The following is a 9,929-nucleotide window of genomic DNA, read 5'->3' as shown; positions in this document are numbered from 1 at the left end:
ATGTACTTTACAGTCCAACAGGCTCATTTTGAAAACGTAGCCCTATATACATGTCTTTGTGCTTAGCAGCTGTAGGATTACCACTGAATGGATGGCTTGCCGGCTGTTACCAGTTGTTCAATAGCTCGCCATGTACATTGGCAGACTTGAGATGGAGGGAGGAGTTGACCACGACAACAAGGTTCAAGTCTGGCAAAGAACGATTCAGATTCCAGATGACAAAAACAGAATCCAAAAAGTAAATAACAGGGTAAGAATGTGATAAAATCAGAAAACATTGTAAAAATCAGAAGAGGGCTTAACTTTTTCTGGATTGCTTTTTAACACTGTTGGTTGTTTTAGGGAAGGAGGAGGGTGGGTCATTCAATCGGTCAGTCTTTCAGCTAGTTAGTTGACAGCAGCCTCTGGTGGATTTACGCAAGAACAGCAGCCACAAATGGCACGCGCAAAAGAAATTTGAGATCTTAAAAGAATACACAGTGGCCTCTAGTGGCTTTGTGAAATCAAGAACTGCATAAAAAGCAGATCCTGCAATGTATTTGGCACTCTCCAGAAATTTATGCAGAGGTGAGTTTTCAGAATGAACCTGGGTCTTTTGTATGTCTGTTGGGGACCATGAAAAGTGCTATCAGTTACCAAGCAGAGATTTAAGTATTAGGATTTAGTTGATTTACTGTTAGTAAATTAGTTAGTTTGACATGTACAGTAGTTGTAAAGTTTATTTATCAACAGAACGAATAATGGGTGACCATCAAAATAATGTGTTAGCTTTAATACAAATATGTTGATTGTTAGTTAATTTAATTAGTTAACAAAAAAACATAGTCATACGACCTCGGAATATGTGGAATATCACAGGAGGCAAAGCTTTTTCTTATGTAAATTATTATTATTTTTTTTGTAATGTTTGAAAGCTTTCATTGCTGCTGTGGTAGAATAAAAAGACAACAATTATCCACAAATCATAAGCGTGAGGATATACAATAGTACTCAGTAAAAATAGTTGAGTTAAAAATACCCCAACATATAAACCCCCATATATTATAGCACCTTCCCAACTATGGGTTATTTTAACACAATGCATTGGGATAAATAATAATTTTGATTAAATGTTATTTTTTTCCATTCTGTTTTTACTATTGCTACTATGACCGTGTAAATAAATAACATGCAGTGCTTTATTTTCATTACATTTTAAGTTCAAATTACACTTAAGGGTTTTTACCAGTTTAATATAGATCGCCTTTGTATTATTGATGTTACCAAAACATGTATTATGTATTATCGTTTGTATTATCAATAATTAAAAGTACTGGTGAAACGGATTTAAAAACACGACATGGAGAGGTAAATAAAAAAAAAAACAATATTATTGTGTTAGAGTTTAAATAAACTTTACAATGCAAAAAACAACATTATGTACGCATATTAATACAGCTGTTCTGTGTCAGTTAAATCAGTCTACTGTCGAAATTCAAAGTTTTTAATCCAACTTGTTGGGTTATTAATTAAATAACCCAACAAAGCACCAAATATTTAACCAAACTGGTTGAGTTATTTTAAATAACCCAATAAAGGATAAAAATAACCCAAAGCACCAAATATGTTTAACTCAACAATTGGGATAAATAAATAACTGTGCAATATAAGAAAATAAAAAGAATAGTAATCTTCACTAATTTTATTTTTGGCTTAGTCCCTTTATTAATCAGGGGTCGCCACTTCAGAATGAACCGTCAACTTATCCAGCATATGTTTCACGCAGCGGATGCCCTTTCAGCCACAACCCAACACTGGAAAACATACAGTCTTGCATTCACACATATACACCTCGGCCAACTTACCTTATTCAATTCACCTGTACCACATGTCTTTGAAACAAACAAACAAACAAACAAACATTATGAGAATATGCAATCTCTACACAGAAACACCAACTGACCCTACTGGGGCTCAAACCATTGATCTTCTTGCTGTGAGGCAATGGAGCTACTCACTGCACCATCGTGACAACAAAAATAGTAATATATTTTATAAATAATAATGGTCACACTTTACAATAAGGTTTCATTAGGTAATGTATTTACTAACTTGAATTAAGAATGAGCAATACTAGTACAGCATTTGTTAATGCATTATTAAGGCACAGTGAGTTGCAATGAACAACTTTACTTTTATTGTTAACAAAGATTAATAAACACTGTTGTGTTTTTCACTGTTTGCTCATATTAGTAATATATAACTAAAATTAACTAATGGAACCTTATGGTAAAGTGTTTGTGTTGTAAAGTCAAAATGTAAGCAAACAATCGCATAGTTTTCATTTTTTAGTTAAGAACCTTACTAAAAACACTTGCTAATCATGGTCAGAATCTCTGCATTATTTCTACCATTTCACTGAGTGCCTTGTTTAGGTTTAATTAGTAGAGAGAACTGACAGACTGCAGCTTCCAATGCCTTGATGTTCTGTCTCGCCTTTGGCATCACTGACCACATAATCATTGGCTGGCACAACCGGGACAAGGCTTGATTTTCAAAGGCTCTCGCTCCGCTGATTCGCTGTGCATCCGTAAGATTGATCACAGTGGTTTATCAGAAACAACACACGTTTCATCCCCCTTTGGATCGAGGGGAGGGAGAAGGTGGCTGGCGAAACGGGTTGTGTCCCTCCCCACAGACGCGCCACAAACACCAGAGTGACACCAAGGGAGAAAGATTTTGACAGCTCAAGTGTGTCAAGCCCATCATGACTCGCCCGTGGCACTTTTGATTAAAAGAGAAACACTGATACTATCAACTGTTGCCACAGAAAGCGCTAGATAACCATGGCCTAACATTCATAGGGTCTTCAACTCAATTAAAAAGAAATTTCTCTTATCTGTCAACACTGCCAATATTTTATAATGTGTTTGTGTGGATAAAACAGCCCAAGGAAACAAACAAACCACACCGCAATTCTATATTAGAAACCAATACTTTGACTGTCATAAAATAACACGTTTTGTCACCGTTCTGCACTTGGGAAAAGATTTAAGGCTTAGTGCTGTGAAAATAACTCATCACAGGATCAAAAACTATCATTAAATTCAGTCGCAAATAAAGCAACTCTTACAGTTTCACATATCACAGCAGTATGTTGTGACTCAAACACAAAAAAAGCAATGGGAGGTCCCACTCTGAAGCAAGGATGCAACTGTTTTCAAAATTCAGAAGATGGTGCTATTTGTTTATGTATGCATGCATTGCATTCACACCAGTCTGAACATTCAGTGTGCTACGACTCCAAATATTGCGTTTGCAAAATCCCAAAATAACACAGACCTGCAGAATAACGTAAAGGATAGATAGGTTTTTATGCAGGATATCCCATAAAATACAGTAGCTCTCCTTGTACAAAACACATATTCTCTCTATCTCATACTAGAGGTATTAAATACACACACACAAGGCTGATGCGGAGGAATATGATTGCATTAGTTTGCATAATGAACGGTCAGCCGTCTCAAACCATTTTATACAACACCAGTTAGTTTGCATTTCCTCTAAACTCAAGTTGACTTTGATTAGAAGGTCTTGGCCCTCCCTGTTAGCAGTCATACACTTGAAGGTCATGTAAGTATATAGCATAATAATGTAATTATGCAAACTCAGACCCTGAAAGATCTGACATGTTATACGCAATTAAAGCCCAAGATGTGCGCCCACAAAATAGCCACGCATTTTGATCCCGGCTTGAAGGGCACCACAGGATCCTGGTTTAATCGTCTGGCAAGAATGCAGAAGTGGAAAATTTGATGATGCCAGTTGTTAAGTGGATCTTCGTACTAAATGCATTCATGCCACTTATATTATGCTAGTTACACCGTTCAAGATCAGTGCTGAATTTGAGAAGCAGTATTTTCTGGCAGGTCACAATTAAAACACTGTCTATTTTAGATGTGTTTTTGGAACAACTGATGCTTTTAATTGAACTGCAGGATTTTAGAGTGGTTCATCATGATGTTGTATAGATCAGCCATTTATTTGGACATATACAATGGCAAGATTACAGTTTCATGACCTTTTTTACTTTTAGTAGACTCATTGATAGTCTACTAAAATATAAATGATGTCATAATTAACTATCAATCCATGTAGATGTAAAATAAGATAATACTTTATAAGTGCTAATAAACAGTTAAAATCTTAATCATAGGTAGGAAATAAGCCAGTAGTAAATGGTGTAAATCATTACTTAAACTAAAATATATAATTATTATTATTATTATTATTATTATTTGCATATTTTGGTCATATTTTATTGTTTCAGATCATCAAACAATTTTGAACAATAATCAATTATAAAAAAGTAAACAAATCAAGTAGTTTTGAACTAAGGGTTTTTGAATGTGTGATTGTTTATGTTTTAAAAAGGTATAGATCAGCCATTTATTTGGACATATATATTGGCAAGACTACAGTTTCAGGACCTTTTCTATTTTTAATAGACTAATTGATAGTCTACTAAATATAAATTATTTAATAATTTACTGTCAATCTATATGGATGTTAATGGCTACTGGTTTCCAATTTTTTTTCAAGTATTTGTTTTCATCCAACAAGAAAAAAGAAACAATCAATGTCTAAACAGGTTTGGAACAAATTGAGGGTAAGTAAATGATAAATAAATGTTATAATTAATTTATAACTATTAAATTAAAGATAAAGTGTGTTTTTATGTAAAAATACATTCTCAGTTTAATTTCTATTGACTATGAGTATGATATGTACAGGTTTAATTACTTAAGTAATTGCTCGTTTCCACTGAATGGTACAGTACGGTACGGTTCCTACAGAACCGAACCGTACCGTACCACCTTTTCGAGACCCTTTCAAAAGGGTACCAAACACGAGAAAGGGTACTAAAAGGCAAAGCTAGACGCGCACCTTAACACTATTGGTTTACAGAGATATGTCATTCGCTCACACAACTAGCCAGAATGAAAGCAAAGAAACCGCCATGTTTTAAATACACAGCCGAGAGATTACAGCATAAATAAATATATATACATGTAATAAAGAGCCGTGTGTCTATTTCTGAAATAACTTCTTGAGCTGATGATAATAGTGTGCACTTGATTATTGACGTGCTGTTGAAACCTGATCCTGTCAGAAACTGACAAATGTGAGAGTGACATGTGAAAAAACAAAGGAGAAGCTGGAAAAAAGGAGCACATTATTTTTTTCAGCAAACGTGATCAAACTGCCATGTTTAAATATTATTATCACCTTTTGGACTGTTATGAACTCGGAATGATGAAATTACTTTTCTAACAAGAGGCTACACGTGCTGCTGCAGATTAAAGACACAGATGAGAGGTTTGCACTGACTGTGTTCTACATCTTGTGTTGTTTTTGAACCTATAAGGACTAAATGTCTGCTGTGTGTAGTTACTTTGTAGTTGGTAACATATCAGAGACAAGGGGCTGTATGTGTTCATATATGTTGCATTTATTTACTTATTTTATATAATTGCATACGTTACAGTAGGCTATTTCATACTGATATTGATCAGCAGTTCTAATCAAATCATGTTCATAGAAAAGCTAGTACTAAACATTTATACATAAGTATTTATGTGTTGAAAGCATCTGTTTTGTGAGAAGTGCTTCTCATATGATATGTAAACGACCCGTACAGCTTTACTGTAGACATTTTCGAGCGAAAATGACGTTGACTGAAACTTTCTGTCATACACTACGCCCACTAAAAGCATACCATTTGTACCCTTTTAGCAGTGGAAAAGCAAGCCTGACAAAGGTGACCAGTACCGTACCGTACTGTACTAGTCAGTGGAAATGAGCCATAAGTAGTTGAGTTTAAGTATTGTATATGATTAGGGCTATAAAATAAGATAATACTTTATAAGTGCCAATAAATAGTTAAAATCTTAATAATGGGTAGGCAAAAAGCCAGTAGTAAATCGTGTGAATCATTTCTTAAACTAAATATAATTACATTTTTTTTGTCTCATTTTTGGTCATATTTTAATGTTTTAGATCATCAAACAAATTTGAATATTAATCAAAAATAACAAGTAAACAAATCATGTAGTTTTGAAATAAGAATGTTTTGAATGTGTGATAGGTTATGTTTTAACAGGGGGTAAACATTTTTCTCACAGTCCTATGTACTGTAGTTTTGTATTTTGTTTTCATTAATATAAAAACATTCATTTAAATGCTGCATGGAGTGTTTACTTGAGTTATCTTTGACTAATATTTAAAATAGTTTGATGATCTGAACATTAAAGTGTGACAAACATGCAAAAAAAAAAAAGAAGAAATCAGTATGGAGCAAACATTTGATCACACCCAGCAGGAATGCTGGAAAATATTCAGTGAGTGTGATGTGAAACCGGCAGATACAGCTCACAGATACTGTAGGAACTGTAAGTGTTCAAAAGACATTTTCTTCCTGTAAATGTGGCATTTATTGTATACTCCATAGAGCAAAGCCTAGAAGTAAAGTCAAATAACCAAGTAAGTATTTTAATAGACACCAATGCTTGCACAAAAGTTACATTCTAAACATTAACCCCTTCAGACCCGAATTATGTTCCAAGTGACTGAAAAATGTAAAAGCATGTTTTCACAGTTTTTGGGGCTTCTATAAATGAGACCAAATTATAATAATAAAAACTTCAACACCCTTTAAGTGAAATCAGAATTATTAGCCTCCACCCCCAACCCTTAATGTTTTTTTTTTTTTTTTATTACTACCCTAATGATATTTAACAGAGCAAGGGCATTTTCACAGTATGTCTGATAATGTATATATATTTTGGAAATTTTTATAGTCAAAATTAGTAGCCCCTTTAAGCTATATTTTTTCTCAATAGTATACAGAACAAACCATCAATATACAATAACTAGCCTAATTGGCCTAACCTGCCAAGTTAACCTAATTAAGTCTAGTTAAGCCTTTAAATGTCACTTTAAGCTGTATAGAAGTGTCTTGAATAATATTTAGTAAAATATTATTTACTTTCATCATGGCAAGATAAAATAAATCAGTTATTAGAAATGAGTTATTAAAACTATTATGCTAGAAATTAGTAAAAAAAAAAAATCTTCTCTCCATTAAATAGAAATCAGGGGAAAAATAAACAGAGGAGCTAATAATTCAGCGGGGCTAAACATTCTGACTTCAACTGTATATAAGACAGGCTATACAAGTACTTGTACATGAGACTGAACAATGTTCTACTGGATATTGTGCAAAAGAGGTAATGTATTAAAAAAGATTATTGTGCAAAATAGTTATTTAAGGTTGAAGCAAGCACTGCAACATGATTGTGGAATATTTATAGTAAACACCGTTTTCATTATTGAGTCCTTGTAAGATGGAGTTTAAATAAAGTGTCAGGTGCATAAAAGAGAAGAGCCCACTTACTTGTATGAATCCCAATTTGAAAAGCACAATGTTTTCAAGAGACATAAGATGTGTCCCAAATCCCATACTTATACACTATTCTGTGCCATTTTGTAGCATAACTAGTAGTATAATAATAGTAGTGCATCCACACTGAAAACTCTAAAAAGAATAAGTGCACTTTAAATACCCGGATGATGCACTTATTTAACCGGTAAAATTAAGCTTAGAATGTTGGATACTTCACGCACTTAACAGCCGCTGCTTTGCTCATGTAGTGAAAGAAGCGTAGCTTTCGGACACCCATGTTTGATCGCTTTATTTTTTTTGGATTGTAAAAGCAGTATTCTCTTAGGAGACTGATTATACCGCCTATCGATGGTGAATGCGGTTATACTTATGTCAAGTATTATTTGGTAGTTTGGACATGTATTTCACTAATTTGGTGACCGTCAGACATCATCTGGTTTTAAATTCTGCTAAGTAAACAAAACTTTAGTGTTCCAGTTGGGACGAGACTACATTCATACCATATGCTGTTGAGTCTATAAGTGTATAGTGGATAAGAGCATAGTGTAGGAGAAGAGAAGGTATCTTTTCTAAAGGTGGTTGGTTAAGCCCACTCACCTGTAAGGGATGTACGCAGAAATGCATGGGGAAGGATTTCAAAGGGGGGTAAATTAAGGGGCTGCAAGAAGAAGCTGTTGAGCAGTGTAGTCCAGCAGGCTTTAATACTTCGAAACCTTCTTCTGATGGCAGTAGCTAGAAGAGGTCATGGAAAGGATGGGGAGAGTCTTTCACTATACTTTTAGCTTTGCTCGACCACTGTGAATGGAAAATATCCTGAATGGAGGGTAGAAGGGCACCGATGATCTTTTCGGCTGTGTTCACTGTGCACTGCAGTGTCTTGCGGTCTGCAGCACTGCAGCTCCCATGTCAAACAGTGATGCAGCTGATCAGCACACTCTCAATGGTCCCCTGTAGAATGTGGTGAGGATGGGTGGAGAGAGACTTTGCCCTTTTCAGTTGAGGGAGGAAGTGTAGGCTTTGTTGACACAGTTCTTTGGATCTTGACAGTTGACAAATGCAATTCCAAATGCAAGTTGCACATTTGAAATGAACTCTGGATCTTTTATCTGCTTGTTGTAATTGGGATAATGAGGGAATAACACACAACTGGCCATGGAACAGCTCAGCAGTCAATAGTCCAATTACTTTTGGTCCCTTAACAAGTGGGAGGCACATATACAAACTTTTGTAATACCAACAGTGTTCAGCTGATTTGGATGCAAATACCCTCAAATTAAAGTGTCTGCAATCTAAGCACATCTTGTTAGTTTTATTTCTAATTCATTGTGTTGGCGTATAGAGCCAAAACTGGTAGAATTGTGTAGATTTCCAAATATTTATGGACCCAACTGTATGTATTACACAAACTACTGAAAAGAGCCAAACTCCCCTTCTCTGACTGACAGTGTAAAATTTGCTCAACATATAAAAGTTTCTCCTGAAGGTTTTACACATAGTTCAAATGCACCATACCCTATTGTTTAATGAGTTTTTGAAACAACTTATCAAATATTTAGTGACTGCTTATTTCTCATTAAAAATAGAGGCATAAATAGAAAGAAGAAATAGAAGAAAAAGAAGAACTTTTATAAATAAATCAACTCCTTTCAACTGCTCTAGCACATGCTATTTTTATTCTGCGCTAGACAGCGATACATCTATGCAGCTTTCAAAAATTTACCAGATATAGAGGCATCTTAGTAGATGGGATGTTTCACCAGCACTGGATTTACATTCTTCCCTTCCGAGCTGCTACAGTTTTTGGACACAGCCAGCCTGTGTGATCTCGAGGTGAAGTGACTTCATACAACCGCAAAAATGACCCTGCTCTGAAGCTGCCAAATGTAATCTGATGGAAAGAAGAACGTGTATTGAATGTGCACACACTGTATCTATATATCAGATAGACATATATGTGTGTGTGCTTGTGTATGGGTCTATGCTACAGTTTTCCTAAGAAAAAAAAACTGACAAAAAAAAAAAGATAATTTGAAGCAGCATCATTTGTCTGCATATGTCAAAAGTCTGAATTATTTTGAAAGCATATTTTTTTCAGTACACAAGGAGCCAATATTACACAAAGATTAATCATTGCAGATTGGCAGTTATTCTAGACCCCCTACTGAGTAAACACACTGTAAATCCTGACCCATCTCCAAATATTTGTTTCTCTAATATCTATTTTCTATCAAATGCCCAAAGTTCATCATTTCCCGCCTGGCAGGCATTAAACAGCTGAAGGCAGCTCCTTTATGACACATAAAGAGAATAATTCATATTATCACAGAGATGTATTGACTGTTCTCATTTGATACAAGTCTGCGGTAGCAGCCTGTCTCTGGCTGTCATCTCTGACTGGTTTTATTACCTGTAAATCACGCAGCAGTGGCCCCCCGTGGGTTTTAGTACAGCACAAAGGGCGGACTGGAAGTTAACTGACATCTAA

Source organism: Danio rerio, chromosome 14 (assembly GCF_049306965.1).
Source record: "Danio rerio strain Tuebingen ecotype United States chromosome 14, GRCz12tu, whole genome shotgun sequence".
Lineage (NCBI taxonomy): Eukaryota > Metazoa > Chordata > Actinopteri > Cypriniformes > Danionidae > Danio > Danio rerio.
This window is presented reverse-complemented; position numbering follows the sequence as displayed.